The sequence below is a fragment of the Sceloporus occidentalis genome, unplaced genomic scaffold (assembly GCF_023333645.1).
Source record: "Sceloporus occidentalis isolate IW3139 unplaced genomic scaffold, rSceOcc1.0.p SCAF_2, whole genome shotgun sequence".
Classification (NCBI taxonomy): Eukaryota; Metazoa; Chordata; class Lepidosauria; order Squamata; family Phrynosomatidae; genus Sceloporus; species Sceloporus occidentalis.
In genome coordinates, this window is record NW_028316982.1 from 117,156,837 (window position 1) to 117,175,227 (window position 18,391).

At 40.0% G+C, this 18,391-nt stretch overlaps 1 long non-coding RNA gene across 1 annotated transcript in view; it reads left to right on the forward strand.

The window, feature by feature from the left end:
• The window catches only part of LOC149318923 (uncharacterized), a 37,301-nt gene that overhangs the window by 11,602 nt on the left and 7,308 nt on the right, over nt 1-18,391 (forward strand). The window contains exon 3 of the long non-coding RNA XR_016280112.1: nt 14,428-14,496. This is a non-coding gene — a long non-coding RNA (uncharacterized LOC149318923). The remainder of the gene's footprint in view (nt 1-14,427; nt 14,497-18,391) is intronic.

The following is an 18,391-nucleotide window of genomic DNA, read 5'->3' on the forward strand; positions in this document are numbered from 1 at the left end:
CAGTTACCAAATAACCATGTTCTTTGTTTTTGACATGTTTTCTGCATCTGTACTGTATGAGCCACCTTCAGAACATTGCGGTCTGTGCATTCTTACATCTGTGTCCTGAAGATTCTGCCTTAGTTACGGAATGTATGCTAAGCAAGCTATCCTTTGTTAATTTTATGTCTGTTATAATACATTTTTAAAGAAGGTTCTTTTGTGAAAACAGCTATCTCCTTTCCTTCCCTTTGCAAATAATTTCCATCTCTTCTAACATAGATAGTGCCCTTACACAAATGGGTCTTGTTCTTGTGTAGATACAACCACAAAACTTTCCAGAGATGAGTAGCTTTTTGGCAGTAATTTGACCCTCTCCGGGTGTCCTGTAAATAGCACCAAGAAAGTACTCCCCTATGTCTATCATAAACATAAGTAGACCTGCAAGAAAAGAGGGAAGGAAGGAGGGTTTTTGTGAGAAGAGTACAGCTAACCAGTCGAAGAACTACAATTACAGGTAAGCAACCTGTCCTCCTTCATGGTCTCTATGTCTCACATAAATGGGTTATTAACTAACTTACCAAGGAGATGGGGCAGGTCAGTGAAGTACAGATAACAGCACTGCCTGGCCAAACCGAGTGTCCTCTCTGGCTCTATAGTCAATATGATAATGTCTTATGAAAGTTGTAGTCCGAGATTAGGTTGTGCCTCTGCAGACCTATGAGCCACAATGAGGAGGATAACACAGAATGAGATAATACAGAATGAGATATCTATAGCAGGGGCTGTGGTTTATTTGCCAGTTGATAGGCAATGTGGATTACCTCAAGTATCCATTTCAACAATCATTGGGAAAAGACAGGAAGACCATGTCTTGGGCCCCCATAACAAGTGAAAGGTCAAAGAGATTTCCTAGTCAGTACTATGCGATGAATGTAGAAGGCCAGTGATCTACCGATATCTAGGCAGTGTAACTTTTTCTTGAGGTGAGTGGTTCTGGTAGAATGCAGGGAGGAATATATTCTGATTAAGGTGGAAAGGAGAAATCATCTTTGGCAGAAAGGCTGGATCAAAATGGAGAACCACTTTGTCTCTACGGAAAGTGGTATGTGGATAGTTGCATTGGAGGGCACAGAGTTTGCCAGCATATTTGGCCAATGTGACTGTTATAAGAAGGCTGTCTTCAGGATTAGGAGTTGTATATCAGTGATGGCCATGGGTTCAAATGGCTTGGACTTTAGCTGTGAAAGTATCAGAGAGAGTATCAGAGACCAAGTGGGAATGGTATCCCTTACCAGTGGGTACAGATGAGATAGACCTTTGAAGAAGTGCTTAATGGTGGTGTTTGGAAAAAGAGGAGCAGATTGGTGGGAAGCTAGCTGGTGTGCTACTACAGCAGCTAGATAGACCTGGAGAGATGAGATGAGATAGAGAGACCTTGGTCCTTCAGGTGGTGGAGGAAGGACACAACAGTATCTTTGTCAGTGGATCATGTTGAATAGTGAAATTCTGCAGCGAAGATACAAAACTGGCATCACTTCAGTGCGTAAGAGCGACAGGTAGATGGCTTCCTAGAGGTGATCAGGTTGTCCCAGATACGATCCCTTGATGACAGCGGAATCACCACACAGGTTTGGGCATCTGGGTGGTGAACTATGCCGTTTGAAATGGTCAGTAGAGTCAATCAGTGAGGTAGCCAGAGATGATTCCCTTGAAATGTGGGAAAGGTGTGAAAATGTGGGCAACTATGGTTGTCTCAGCCATCATGGGGTTACAAGGCTGTCATCTGCCTTGTCATCCTGAATCTTTCCCAGAATCTTCATGTTTTGGGGTGGGGGGGGTGGAGGTAGAGGAAGGACCACACCAGTCCATGAAAAATGCATCCCCCAGAATATGATGGCCTTAACAGGGCAGTCTGCACCCTTGTACAAAATAGGTGACACTTGGCATTGAGAGATGAAGGGAACACATCAATGAGCAAATGTGCCCAGCGATCTCATACCATTTGGAAGACGATGGAGGAGATAGACAATCTGTGGGCCTCTGGAGCTGTCTAGCTGAGGGAGTCGGCAAGTATGTTATCTCAGTCGGCAATATGAAGGGGAGTAGGAAAGATTTACCTGACTATGCACCAATTCCACAGTTGGAGAGCTAGTTTGTTCATGGAGACTGACCTCTTGCTCCCTGCTTCTTGACATAGAACACTGTGGTCATGTTATTGCAGGATAGTTGGGCTGTGGTGCCTGCTACAAGGCCTTCGAACAATCAGAGGGCTTTTGTTACTGGTAGCATTTCCAAGGTGTTGATGTGTAGGGAAGACCATTTTCCTTGAATGGATAGGTTCTCATAGTGGTCACCCCAGCCCTGGAGAGAGATGTCTGAAGTTATGGCAGTCATAGCCTGAGAAGGGCGAAATGTAATGCTCTTGGTGAGATTGTCAAGGTTTGTCCAGCCACTACTGAAGGGAGCAAGAGACATGTATTGGGATGTGCACTTTCTTGGTGGGAAGATCCCATTTGAAGTCTAACTGTCGGAGGAACCAAGAGGCAGAAGTGGAGTTTCACTACTGAGGATTATATAGAAAATAGCAAACATGAGAAAAGCCCACAAGAAAATTGCTCACAGAAAAAAAAAACCTACCATCATAAATGCCCACAAGAAAAATTGCTTATGTGGGAAAATGCCCACATGGGAAAATTCTTGCCTCTCCCATCACAAACATTTCTGGTTTTATATTTTTATTTATGGGTGCATGGAATAGCTATGGGGACCCTGCAGCCCCAAGTAATGCAAACATATACATGGCTCATTTGGGAAGTAATGTTATTTTAAACTCAATACTTAATCTGTGATACACCATTGTATGGACATTTTTTAAAAATTAAGAAACATAATGTAGATTCTTTCAAATTTTGTATTATAGAGGTATCTCAAATTCCTTGTGGCCTTGAGTTGAGTACTATTCTTTTAAGGAGGGAAGCAATTTGATCAGTTAGGTACAACTATCCCACATGGTTTCAATGAACAATTAAATCTCAGCTGTTTTATGTAAAATCATCTGGTGAACAAGCTCACTTCTTAGGCTGTGTAAGTCATTATAACATAGTGTCTCAAGGATGCCTCTGTGATTGTAAGTATGTGACCAACTGTTAATGTTTGTTGTTATATGAATTAACCTTTTACTAGCTTGTGCTACTGTTTATTGTTATATGAGTAAGCCTTCTACTGATAATATTGTTAAATTCATTATCCTTAAATTCTTTAGTGTAAGGTTTTCTAATGTGTGTCTTTGTTGATTGTTTACAGAAATTGTGAATGAGGAAGACACACATTTTGTATGGGAGGGAGATGTTTACAGTTGTTGTTTGTTGTTGTTGTCCATAGTGCCAACAATGGAGTTTTCAAGAAGTGAGAAGTACATCAAGGTTATGATTTACTTGGGGTTTGAATATCTTGCTTTTTTTGCACTGTCAATGTAGTGGTGACTTGGAGATGCAGACTGAATTGCTCATTCAGTTATAAAAGCAAAAGATAGTAACATAGTTCAAGAACCAGGTGAGCATTGTCATGACTCGGGTCCTCAAAAAGCTTCAGCAAATGTTGCCAGAAGTAAAATGAGGCAAGACACGAGATCAGTAAGTGTGAATCCTTGCAATACGATGGGAAATGTTGTTGGGTTTAAATAATGATACATAGGTGCACATGCCCAGACAATCATCCCACACAACAAGTCTACTCTGTCACAAAAAAGACAGTAATCTGCCTAACCCACAAATTAACACTTGCTAATGCAGGTCTCCTAGAGGTGAAAAAGAGGAAATATGAGGCACTACATGGTAAGGTTTCCACTTCTGGACAGAGTGAACAGGTGGAAGATAAACTCACTTACTTAAGGAGATTGGCTAATTTTCAAGAATTCAAGATTTTTGACATGTGAAAAGAGAATAATAGTTTTTTTTAAACATTTTAAATAACTTTTATTAACCTTTTAATATTTCTATTGTTGTTTTTTATTCTGAATAAAGTTTGATTAAAAAACTATTCAATTTTATTTCCTGTATATTTTTCTGTGCAGCTGCCCATATTTTTCAGTGTGGATTTTTTTGGTGTGAGCAATATTTCACATGGGCAATTTTCTATGCGTGCATTTCTCTTGTGCATATTTATGGCAGTGAGTTTGTTTTGTGAGCAATTTTCTTGTGGGCTTTTTTTCATGTCCTCTTCTTTCTGGTTACTCAGACTGAGTGCCCATAGTTGCCACAGCCACAAAACAGAGGAATCACGTCATGAAGTGTGCCTGAACTGATATACAGTGTAAGATGCAGGTGGTGAGGCTGTGATGGGTGTGATGCTTGGTCTCAAGGTAAAAATAGGCAAGTATGGAATTGAGGCTAACCTCTATAAATTGGAGGAATTGTATTAGTGTCCTGTGAGATTTCTCTCCATTGAGGCATAGGCCAAGATCAGTAAGAAGTTGGAGGATGGCTACAACATCCTTGTGTAGTTGTCCTTCTGTTGGAGCTGCAACTAGCCAACCATCTAGGTAGGGAAACAGTATTATGCCTTTTGTGTGAAGGTGAGAAATGACTTTGGTAAACATGTGTGGGATGGTGGAGAACTCTGTATTGGTAGAGCATGTGACTTACTGAAAAATGGAGGAATTTTTTGCAGTGATGATGGATGCTGATGTGAAAATATGTGTCCTGAAGGTCAAGGGATGGAAACCTATCATCTTGTTTTAGAAGAGGGGGAATGGCGGAAATGGTGAGCATTCTGAACTTTCTTGGACAAATGTGCCTGTTCACCCCCTTGAGATCCATAATGGGTCTGAGAGAACCATCCCTTTATGGTAGCAAGAGATGTAGCCCATGTGCGGGCAAAATGTGGTAACATTTCTATAGTATTCTTTTGGAATAGACAGGTGACTTCTTGCTCAAGTATGGCAGATGGTGGGCTGTATTTCAATATGCTCAATGGAGGGTTATGCATAAATTCTATTGTATAGCTGAAGTGGAAAATGGTGGCGGCCAAGGAATCTTGGGAGATATATTCTCAATTCTGAAGGTGATGGCAACAGTAAGATGAAGATGCAAAGACGTTGGAAGGTAAGTAGGGAGGCCAGAGGGTTCAAAGGCATTGTTTAGCTGTGGGTTTGGGTTTCATAGACGATCCCATGAAGAAATAACATTGAGAACATTCCTGACAATGTGGGGTGGTAGAGTGGGTAGGCTAGTGAGACTGTGGAAAGAGTGATTGCCTAGAATAAGTAAAAAAAAAAAAAACCCTGGCCTTTTCAGCAAATGTGTTGGATGAGTGTGTGGCGCGAGTTGGTTAGCTGAAGCCCATCATTCTTGGTTGTTTTTCGAGCCTTAAAGAGGGTATCCATGGCTTCATCCATTTTGGAATCAAAGAGATCATCTCCATCTAGAGGGGAGGTCTTTGAAGCTTACTGCACAGGGGCTCCATGGAATGAGAACAGAATGGAAGGGGCCAGGAACGAGTGGGGAATGCATTTTACTGCACACTTGTTCCATTGCGTTCCCTTCCATTCCCAATCCGTCCCAGAGGACACAATTTTTGAGAACTGTTCTGAACAGGGAAGGGAACAGAACGAGTGACGGACTTCTATGTGCAGTAAAATGCGTCTCCCACTCGTTCCGTTCCCTTCCTGGCCCCTTTTGGACCGTTCTCCTTCTGTTCCGTGGAGCCTGTGCAGTAAGGTTCTTTGATGCAGCATTTGGTATCCTTGGAAGGGAGGTCCAGAGAGTGGGAGCAGCCACAGAGAAGAAGGCTCTCTCTCTTGTAACCTCACCAAGCAAGCCTGAGATGGTGGCGGGACCAAGAGAAAGGCTTCCCTGGAAAATCTTAGGACTCTAGCTGGTTTGTATGGGAGATATGATCTCTTAAATAGTCTAGACTTAAGATTTACAGGGCTTTATAGGTCATGACCAGCACTTTGAATTGTGCCTAGAAACGAACCAATAGCCAGTGAAGCTGTTATAACAAGGAGTTCTATGCTCCCTATAACTGGCCCCAGTCAGCTTTCTAACTGAGGTGTTTTGAACCTGCTGAAGTTTCCGAAAGAGGCAACAGTCATGAGCGTCCAAATAAGGGATTTTTCTATTGGATGGGGTGCAACATTTAAATAGGGCCTTACAGGTCATGCAAGAGAAGAAAATGGGGTCAATACTACTCAGCATCTGATGGACTGAAGTGAATTGAATAATGGACAAAAAAGAACTGATGGAAGTACCTTCTTGGCACTATTCATAGCATAGTACTCAGCTGTGGAGTGTTCTGTGGCTGGATCTGCACAGATATGTAAATAATAATAATAAATAATAATAATTTTATTTATATTTTCCTGCCTCTCCCATTTATGTGAGGCACAAAGACCACAAAGAAGAACCTTTGATTCCCTTTGGCTATGGATGTGTGATGGTATATATTTTGTCAGCTTAGGGGCTACAATGATGCCAAATAGTTATTGGATTTCTGCATCTCAGACAATTGAGTCAGAAGTACTGTAATATGAAAAAAAAAACCCCACTGTTTTTGGATTGTGTCCCTATTAGTGTTCCTTCTCTTTATCTGCTGCTGTATGAATTTTTTTAGTGTATTGAAGGATTTCTTGATTGTCCCTACTCCCTGACTCTACCAATTTAACCCTCTCTCATAACATGGGGAGGTGGATGTTGTTAAATTAATTATATAGGGGTCAGTTTCTTCAATGAAAATCTTGAAACTGTAGTTCTTCAGAGGCAAATTGTGATGGTCATCTCAGGAAGTGGATTCTGGCTACCATAAAAGGTTGCATACAGGGCAGGAGGCAGACTTATCTGCTTTTAAGCACTCTTGCATTAAAGGAAGTGTGGAAAGCACAGCACCTTCAGGAAAGTGGTGCCATCTGGATTCTCCTTCACAGGTACACAGACTCTGTCCTACTATACACAACAAGGTCCCTCCATAGAACATATTTTATAGTTGAATTCAGTGAAATTAGTAAAGGGAAAATCTACAGATTAATCCGGTGCTGTCAGTCTTACATGAAAAAAGTCAGCTTTTTTAAATGTTGTGTCTGTTTTCTATGAAGTACCTGTGTTTCATGTAGATTTTAATCATCTGTGCCATGTGTATTTAATAGAAATAGAGATGATTCAAAATGTATACCGTGCCTACGCATTTAATGTTAGTTGTAACTCCCCCGCCTCATCAGACTAGCACTTCAAGAAAAGTGAGCCATTGTCTTTTTCTGCAACACATTAATAACATCATTACATGCTGTGAGTACCTGGATATGTCATAACCGGTTCTCCTGGTCTTCTTGGTGTATGTAAATCGGCATTTGTATTTCTGGAGCACCTGCTAAATTAATCAGCAAACTGCTATATCCTGTGCCTCATATCATTCCTCTTGCACTCACCCTCACGCTGGCATAGGATATACAAAAGTAACTACATTATAATTTGTAATAATAAAATAATACAGTTAACCCTCCATGGATTTGACTTTTGCAGATTTGATTATTTGCAGATTTGATTCTCTCTATGACTGTCTGGTTCTTCCAGTGCCACTCTACCAGGATCAGCACATTGAGTCACACTGGAAGACCTAGAGATTCCTATAGAGAAAACACTTCTCCAGGCATTTGTAGGTCCTCTAGTGTGATTCAATTGTCAGTCTCTGGCAGATGTTGACCATAGAGTTGTGCTGGATGACCAAGAGCAGGAATTCTCAACCTTCCTAATGCTACGGCCCTTTAATACAATTTCTCATGTTGTGATGACCCCCTACCATAAAATTGCAGTGTCTCAGTTCCTAAGATCATCGTAAATATGTGTTTTCCAATGGTCTTAGGTGACCCCTGTGAAAGGGTTATTTGACCCTCCAAAGGAGTCATAACCTTCAGGTTGAGATCCGCTGATCTAGCGATTCCTGAAGAGATGTTTTCCCAGATTAAAAAAGTGTGTTTTTTTTATTTGTGGTTTTGCCACTTTCATGGAGGTCCTGTGCCCCTAACCCCAGTGAATGTGGAGGGTGCACTGTATATGTGTGTGTTTGTCAAAGAAGATGTTCCAACATCAGAATATATGTAGACACTTGAAATTCAGTGTGGGGGCAGTTTCACCTTATGTGCAAGGCTTAGGCAAGCCCTGAGGAGTACAGCATGATATTGGATATATTTGAGGGTCCCAACAGCTTTAGTATCACTCAGATGGGGCAGATGCAATGAGCACAAGTCTGGAGGCTACATGACTTTTGTTTAAAGGCTTTGGTGTATCAAACTAAGGGCTACTCCAGATGATATGATGCTGGACACAGTAGTACATGGTGGCTACTCATGGGAATTTACTGTCTCCACGGTATACAATACATTTATTATTATTATTATTATTATTATTATTATTATTATGTGAAGAAATTCTGCAAAAGCCCAGTAGACTGCTAGAATGGAGAAATGGCCAGCGTGTTGAACACTGTTGGTGCTAAGTGGCCTCTTTTGTGGGAATGGAGTCAAAGTAGCCCCATGCTGCTATCTGTACAGTCTCTAGTGAAAAAGGATGCATTATATTCTGGCCTGAGGGAAGAGAATATAGATCAGTCAACATACCATCTCAAATGATTCTCAGGACACTTTGTGAATAAAATCATTTAAGCCCCATACAGACAGGCCAAAATAAAGCTGCTTTGGATCACTTTGGATGCATGCTGTTTAAATGATGCATGCATCCTAAGAGTCTGGAAGTCGCACCAAAGCCACACCTCAGTCCTAAGGACTGGAGCGTGGCTTTGGCACAGCTTCCAGACTCTTAGGATGCATGCATCATTTAAACTGCACACCTCCAAAGTGACCCGAAGCAGCTTTATTTTGGCCTGTCTGTATGGGCCCCTTGTTACAATGCTCACCAAGACTCCATACACTTTCCTTCCATACAGAAAATTAATTTGAAAGGGCCCTGGCTGCCTGTAGGCCTTCTTCTGCTAGGCATGGAAATCACTCCCTCCTATTTACATGCCCTTCCAATAATCACCTTTCCTCTATTTTTCCATTCTGTTTCCCCCGTGTCTGAAACACAGCGATACTTCTGCTCCTCATGCCCATTGACCTGACCTGGCCTGGAACACATTCTCTCTTGTCCCCTCTTTGTTTCCTGCTATCTTCTCAGTGAAATCATAGTCTGTAGTTTTTTGTGGGGTTTTTGGGCTATGTGGCCACATTCTAGAAGAGTTTATTCCTGACGTTTCGCCAACATCTGTTGCTGGCATCTTCAGAGAATGCTGGTATGGAAGAAAGTGGTGTGTGTGTGTGTGTGCGCACGCACACACACACACTCTGTGTGACCCTGGGTAAGGGGGAGTGGTTTCTATGTTAATCTATGTATTGTACTGTTGTTGATGGCAAGGCCTCAGGGTGGGAGGGTATGCAAAGAAGATTAGTGTCTGCTTCATTAGTGATCATAGGCCTGTTACAGACTGCCAAAATAAAGCTGCTTCGGGTCTCTTTGGAGGTATGATGTTTAAATGATGCATGGGTCCTAAGAATCCGGAAGCTGCACCAAAGCTGCACTCCAGTGCTTAGGAATGGAATGTGGCTTTGGCGCAACCTCCGGACTCTTAGGACCCATGCATCATTTAAATAGCATACCTCGAAAGAGACCCGATGCAGCTTTATTTTGGCAGTCTGTAACAGGCCATAGTCTCTTGGGAAAACCCCTAACCCTGGGTGGTTTCTCCTTTGCATTTACTGAGTCCTGATATTGCTGTTTTTCTGAACTGGTAGCCAAACTATAAGGCTTTCTTCTTTCCTATTGAAGTTGTCCAGGTGTTTTGGATTTCAATGGCTTCCCTGTGCATTCTGACCTGATAGTTGTTGGCATGGTCCGGAATTTCAGTGTTTTCAAACAGCATTTTATGCCCAGGATGGTTTATAACATGTTCTGCCACTGCTGATTTTTCTGGCTGACCCAGTCTGAAGTGTCTCTTGTGTTTCCAACACATTTCTGCCAGTTCAAAAGTATTTCTTCTCTTAAGGCGGCAGGCCTTCCTGTTTTACTGAATGTGATAGAGGGAGAGAGACCATGGATTCTGACAAATTCAAATGGGCCATCTCACTGCATCTCAGGTGAAAGTACTAGAAAAATTAGTAACAAATTAATTCCAGGCACCAAGCTTCTGATCATTCTCAGACAACTAGGAAGAACTTCCTGACAGTAAGGGCTGTTCGACAGTGGAACAAACTCTCTTGGAGTGTAGTGAAGTCTCCTTCCTTAGAGGTTTTTAAACAGGGGCTGGATGGCCATCTGTCGAGGATGCTTTGATTGAGAGTTCCTGCATGACAGAATAGGGCTGGACTGGATGGCCCTTGCGGTCTCTTCCAACTATACAATTCTATGAACTAACATTGTTGATATGGAGGAAATGATATTATATCTTTTAACTTATTGAGTATACCTTGATCTTCTGCATCGGTCGAGGGTAGGTTTTTGGAGCCAGAATTGTGGATTTTGAGATGACACCTGGATTTGTCAAGTAAAATTTAAATCAAGTAAAAGTAAAATTTAGGGGCATGTGACAAAGGATCTAAAGGATGAAGCAAAGGTACAACAATACCAAAGAACCTGACTAATTCTGACAGGCATAATGTTTGTACTCACAGTAAAGGTTGGATGGATGAGGGAATTATCATTAATGGCAAGGACATAGCCAGGATTTTTGGAAGGGGGGGGGTCCAGACTAAGTGCCACCATTATAATGGGGCTTGGGCATGGTGGCGCAGCAGCACACACCATTCATTGTATCTAACGGAAGGGGAGTCCGGACACCACGGACTACCCCCCTTGGCTACGTCCCTGTTAATGGCAGCTCTGTGATGTGTTGGGTAGGCAACCAGGCACAGGTGGGGCTAAGAAAATGCACACATCAAAAAGGGTGAAAAGGAAAGCAAATGGCAGTCACGTTAGCAGTGATTATATCTTTTAACTTTACTGTGATAACTAATTTTAAAACAGAAAAACTGACATACACAAATGCCTTATTCAAATACTTCAAAGCCCAATTCCACTCCTTGCAGGAGCATCACAAAAGAATTGCTACCACAGTCATTTTACTATTCAGGCATTCAAAAAGTTCAAAAGTGATGCCATGGTGGACAGAGTAGAGGGGGGGGGGGTAGTGCTTCTTTTAGATGCTCCCAGGATGGACTAAGCTCTCACCTTTTGCCACTCTTCTCAGAGAAGAAGATTGTCCCTTCTTTGATAAAAACTCAAGTATAATTCTGTCCCAGATATATGTCGATCTAGGTTTTTGGGGTCAATTTTTTGACTAAAATGTCTATAAATATATGTGAATAGATGAAGTATTTACTTTGGCAGGTTGTTTGAAATGGGATAGCACAATATTTAGTACAGATCTCATTGGCTTGCTCAACTGAATCTCCTTGTCTTCTGGTCACAAGCAGTGCGATCCTAAGAATGCTTTCTTTTTGTTCATGTCCTAGTGAATTGAATGGTAATTAGTTGTCCAGTACTGCAGCCCAATCCTAGGTAAAGCGAAGTACTCCTAAAAAAGGCACTGAAAACTATGGTTGAATTATACGTTACTCTAGGGGGGAGAGCGGGGGTTGAACCAACCAAAATGAGTCTGAAGTTGACGGCTGGTTTCAAGTACCTGACAAGCAACAAAAGTTGACCTTTACTGTGAAGTCAAAGGCTTTCATGGCTGGCATCCATTGTTTTTTGTGTGTGTTTTTGGGATATGTGGCCATGTTCTAGAAGAGTTTATTCCTGACATTTTGCCAGCATCTGTGGCTGGCATCTTCAGAGAGAGAAGATACCAGTCACAGATGCTGGCGAAACGTCAGGAATAAACTCTTCTTGAACATGGCCACATAGTCCAAAAAACTCACAAAAAAACTATTGACCTTTACTGTTGGGATATCCTAGAGTAAATTCATACTTAGTCTGGGGGAAAATACATTCAACCATTAAAAAAATAATAGTGTTTATAGTCTTAAAGTATTCAAACAGCATTTTGTGAGAAATGCATTGTTCTCTATTTGGACTAAATATAAAAAACTACTTTACAGACACTTACCAAGATGGACTTCCTCGCAAGAGGCTTTTCATAAGAAAGAAAAGTCCCGGTCTTATAAATGGTGGAGGTATGATGACATTCTAATAAGGAGGGGAGATAATGAAGAACTAAAAACTAAAGAGGAATTAAAGGAGATGGATCCTTATTTAAATTGGTTTAAATATTGGCAAATTCGAGATGATTGGAGAAGAGATCACTCTGGATCACTCAAAGAGACAGACTTTGATAAAATTATTAGAGGTTCAAGGTTAAAATTAATTACAAAATTGTATAAATTTCTGTTGAATACGGAAATGATGGAAGAAACTGTTAAGTCTAATATGATACGATGGTCCCAAGACATTGGCAGAGTTATCCCTATGGACAGTTGGGAAAATGTGTGGAAAAGAAACTTCCGTTTTACTAAATGTGTTAAATTAAGAGAAAACTATTATAAGTTATTTTTTAGGTGGTACTTGACCCCAATTAAGATTGCTAGATTGGCTAAACACAACGTTTCTTACTGTTGGAAATGTAATCAAAAAGGAGGCACCTTATATCACCTTTGGTGGCAGTGCAAATCGGCTAAAAAAATTTGGATGATGATACACAGATCTTTAACAAATGCAATGGGGAAAATATTCCATTTACCCCTGAGTTATTTTTGTTAAATATTACTGATGGGATTTGGGACAATCTAGTTCAGGATGAGTTGAGTGTTTTACTATATTCAATAACTGCTGCTCGAATATTATTAGCCAAATACTGGAAAGCCAACTCTATCCCATCCTTAGAAGAATGGATTTTGAATGAGTTAGGAATCTTGGACATGATCTCAATGTCCAAAATGATAGAACGGTTCAGCAATATAAAGCAAAATGGAAAGAGGTTGCAAAACTATGGGAAAATAAGCATTCTGTATGTGGATGCTGCCATAGGCAGGGTACAGACCACCAGAAAGAGGCACCTCCCCAGCGCCTCTCTTTGCTCTGCAAGAGCACCGCAGGAACCAAATTGCACGGCGCTGCTGCAGAGCAAAAAAGGAACACCCTGAAGCTCCTTTTTGCTGCGCCACTGCAACATCACAAAGCGCCAGAGCTGGCACAATGATGTCACAGCTGCTCCACCCCATCTAGAAGTGGTGCAGCTGTGATGTCACCATTATGAGCCCCATCTGGTGGGCGCACCGCAACTGGCGTTCAGGGTGCAAGATCGTTTGGAATAAGAGATATTTTATGTTAAATATTACATATGTATTTGTATTATTTCAATAATAAATAAAAAAAAACTGAAAAAAAGAAAAAAGACTAAAAAATACAATTGTGTACACCTCTGTGTGTGTGTGTTTGTGTAGAGTAGGTGATGAGGCGTCAAGTGGCAAACATTTACAGTAATTTTATTGTATTGTTTCAAAGTTAATTTTGAATAAATTTCTTCAAACGTTTGTGGCAGAAGAGCAGCAAATAAATGATCTAAAAAAATATTTAAGATACAATTTGAAATGTTACCAGAATTCTATTTATAAAATATAACATCTGTCTTCAAAAAAGAGGTAGAAAATAAATACTGGAGGGTATTATTGTACATAGTGACAGCAGCAAAATTGGTCATAGCCAGAAACTGGAAAAACTGTGACTCACCAACTCTAGAGGAATGGACATTAAAATTACAAGAATTGAGAAAAATGGATAGACTTACATTTTTGATCAATAAATGTAAAGACAAATTAAATAAGGAATGGCTTCTGGTACTACAATTTTGGGAAAATACATTCAGTATCAAAAAAGATTTAATGATTTAAGTCTCTTACGAAATAAATGGGTATGACAATAGGATATGGTTGTAGATAAAAGAGGCTTCAAGGAATGTACTATATCTTATAGAAATATAAATGGTTAATTCGACAAGACCGGATTTAGCCAATGAGATGAAAAAAAAATTGTTGATTGCTTGATTTGTCTTTATCTTATTGGAAATACATGATGTATATTACACAGATGAATTAATCAATGTGAAACATGACAAGTGATGACATCTGTAAAGGCAAAGCATTTTGTATATATTGTGTATGATATATTTCTGAAAATAAAAATTTAAAATCTAAAAAAAGAAAAAGTTTTCCAAAATTAAAGGCGCTTTTATTGTATTTTTAATTAATGTTGTGCTTTTAATTTTTATTAAGCACTGATACATGAAAAGCTTGCAAGATAAACATCTTAGTTGGAGATAAGGAAAGAACTCAGGGGAAGTGTCTAGAGGGGGCAGGATTTATGGAGCAGGATAAAGAAGGGAGGAAGAGAGTGAAGCCAGGAGTAATTCATTGAGGCTGAGCTGATTTAGTTTTCATTAATTTATTGTGTTAACATTTCATTCCAGATGTTGTCAAATGCCTTAGCAAATACATCTTGACAGAAAAGTCTCTTCCTACCTTGCACAGACATAAAGGTAAGTGTGCATCTCAATTTTTAATAGAAGTATTTTCTTCTTGTATGTTTCAGTAGACATGTCCTCAATCCAACCATCAAATTTAAGACCAAAGGTTTTGCTATGTTGACATAAGTAATTTAAATACAAAAAAGCCAAAATATTTATGTATTTATTTTTTATGCTGCCCATCTCCCAGAAAGGACCCCAAGGCTGCTCACAAGATAAAAACACTAAGAACATTACTACCTGTAAACTCCAAATATTGGATTACGGGGCTGAGCAGACAAGACAGGCCAGGAAAGCATGGGCCATGCTCATGCCTTCCTGGCCTGGGGGGCCAACCTGGTTAGGTCCATGGGCTGGGGACAGGTAGATATTTACATGCCTACACGTTACTATGTCATAGACCTGCTACCTCCACACACCCCTTACCTAACTCCTTGATTGCAACTAGTGAGAAGACCTCCCATCATTGTGTCTGACGTAGAAACAGGGCACCTGACCAAGTGGGTGCAACCAGGTGCCCTATTTCAATGTCAGAGGTGGCAAGGGGGGGGGGCTTTTCACTAGCCACAATGGAGGCATAACGGATGCAGAGGCCATCTGGTCTGCCTGGGTTTGCCATGGAGTTTCAACGAAACTCTACAACAAACAGCAAGTCGTTTAGACCCACATTAAGGTGCTTTTATGCCAGGATCAGTCTGGAACCACCTGAGCCACATATGGTCTGCCACGATCCAGCCCAATCCTGTCCCCATGGTTTTGGCCTACATTGTCCAAACAAGGCTGGGGTGTGTGTGGTTAACCAAGGGTCTTTTTACTTGTGCAGACAGTGCCTTCTTTTCCCATCAAAGAAACACCCCTTTTTGGTCCACTTCTTTCCCTTCCCAGTCTGATTTTAAGGCCTTTCCCCCCCATCAATGAAATACCCCATTTAAGTCCACTTTGTTTCCTCCCCAACCTGAAGTTAAAACCTCTCCTCCAGCACCAGGGAAGTGGTGTTAGGTTGGAAGAGGTCCAGAGAAGGAGGTATGGAAGTGGTGTTTACCCCTTTCCCTCCTTTGTTATAGCTACTTAAGTTTTACCCTCACCTTATCCACGGGTCATATCAAAATCCACGATTTTGACCCTGAAACCTTCCCTTGACTTATACATGAGGTATTTGTACACAAGTATATATGGTACGCCCTTTCAGCCCCAGAAAATCCAATGATAGGTTCACCTTAGGGTCGCTGTAAGTCAGAAACAATTTGAAGACACACAAACAAGGAATAACTAATATCTGAATTTAATATGTATATATAAACTTTTCTATACCTATATCCATGCACGGCCAGATGACATGAATTAATGTTCACCGCTATGATCTTTGGAATAGCGGTATATAAATAAAACAAATTAATTATTTTTATGTCAATATAATAGCTATGGTCTTATACACTTCCTGGATAGTGTAAATACGTGACAGCATGTGCATGTTGGATCCTACATCTGTACAAGTTATTGTGCAAAGGGTGACAAAGCCTTGATCTCACCCACGGCACAATGGTTGAATAACTCCATGTCCTATCAAAATTGTGAAAGAGGGCTGTGTATGTGCTTCACATGACCTTCTGGGAAAGTATCTTTACTGTTACTTATGGAAGAGTCCTGCAGATTTATCTTGGTTCCTCCTTCTCCAGCACTTCTTAGCGGACACTATAAATATTCTCCTAAATCATGTTTGAACAAGAAATAACAGAGTGTTAAGTCTTAATTTGAATAACATTGGGTGCATCAATAATTGTTAACAGCTAGCCCCCACTTTTAACATTTGAAGATAAACAAGTACTGCTTTTCTGTCCCATCAAGTCTGCTTACCTTTTGAAAACTAAAATTCAATACCCAGCCTGGAGCCTTCCAAATTTATTGGACCACAATGTCTTATTATCCATGATAACTTGCAGTGCCGCCTGAGGCTAATGGATATTGTAACCAAAATCATTTGGTGGGCACAGGTTTGGAAAGGTTGCTATAATGAACCCTTAATCATTTTAAAAGGATTTACTAAATAAATATACCAATAAACACATAGTAGGTATACCTCTGTCAGAAACCGGTCCTCCTTGGTTCCAGGATGTATTATGCAGCCCATATAGTGAATTCCAAGATATTCTAATGCTTATAGAATAACACCAGTAATAACAAATCAGATTTACAAAATAGTTGCCCATTAGTCCATCCATAATTTTCCAAATTTATTTAGGAAAAAAAAAATAACATGAGCAAAATGAGAGTACTTTCAGTGTTACAAGAAAGTATATAAATGTCTAGCAATAGTCAATCTGATTTTTTTTAAATACAAAATAACCACATGAACACCTAATATACAGGTTTCATTTGAATACATATTTATTAGATAAATATTAGGTTGTCACATCATCTAACTACATACAGTTTTGCAAGACTAAAAATCACAATTATTTTTCTGACCAGTTTTAAAGTATGAAATGATTGCATTGTACTGTACATACAATGTACAAACAAAGACAATGGCCATTTTTGCATGTTAATTCAGATTGTACTTTTTTATTCTTCTCTGATCACAATATCAAAAAATTGTACAAAGTATGAATTTGGTTACAATCTTTTTTTTTTATTATTTAACCCCCTTATTTTCTTCATTATTTTAGCACCCTAAAAATACACAGGTGATAAGACTAATACACTTAAGCTAATTATTACATGAAGGTAAAACAAAACAAAACAAAAAAAGCAACAGAAATTATTTTCACAAAGGATCCAGAGTATATTACAAGAAGTGAAACAAATGTGGAGACTGCACAAACGCCTAACAAACAGGATTCATTTCCCACATAGGATGGATCTCCAAGCTTTATTTTCCCCCTGCGAAATAAAAACAATGCACATTCCAAGGAAAATGAATGCATTTCTGTGAACATGTCTCTATTTTCCATTTACATATGTACAGATGTCCCTGGAGTCTCCACTGCAGACATTAGTGTGTTTTCATCATCCTATAATAACAATAATAGTAATGTCTTGGCAGTAGAACTATAAATCTCTGTGGGTGCTTTTCCAGGTGGGTATCTATAGGGAAACTGCTAAAACAACAAAAACAACAACCCAAATGCCCCTGAAACAGGAAATAATAATGAATAAAAATACTGTGGGGATGCAATTCCCCCCTCCTCCCCAGACACAAAGTTAATTCCTTAAGGCTGCAATCCCATACAGTTACCTGGGAGAAAGCCCCACCGAATTTAACAGGACTTCCTTTTAGTAGTCATGCATAGGATTGTGCTGCACATTATTTCATAGGTTTTGGCAGTGCACAGATTAAAAATCAACTTTCCCCCCTATTCTAAGACAATCCTGGTAATTTTATAATATGCTGATGAATAATCGTTGCATGTTTTGTGTATAGGGAGGATTCTGGGCTGGCTTTACAAAAGATGCCCATATGCTAAATTTGCCCTTTAATAAAATGTGATGCAAGTGCATGGCAGGATCTTAGCAGCTACTTTTGTCTGTTCACAAGCCCAGCTAAGATAGCCCTTGTATTTTGGTCAACCTGTACCCTCTTTCTGCAGACAGTATACAGAAGATCTATAGCTGTCAGACATCATATTGATTTGTTGCTGCTACAAGAAATGCCTCTCTAAACAGGGGAAAACCTGATATAAAACACATTCCCAGCCTCAGAATTTCATTCCTCTCATATCTTCTGAGCAGCTACTTATAATGATGCATTTAGATTGCCATTAGCAATAAGTAATCATTAACAGATCTGCTTCTAATCATTCTGTTTCCAGTGAAACAGAGGGAGGGAGAATTCCCCTGTTCAAGCATTTAGCTCTGTTAGGCTCTTATTCAGTAATGGAGGAGCAATCCAAAAAAATCAATACAATCT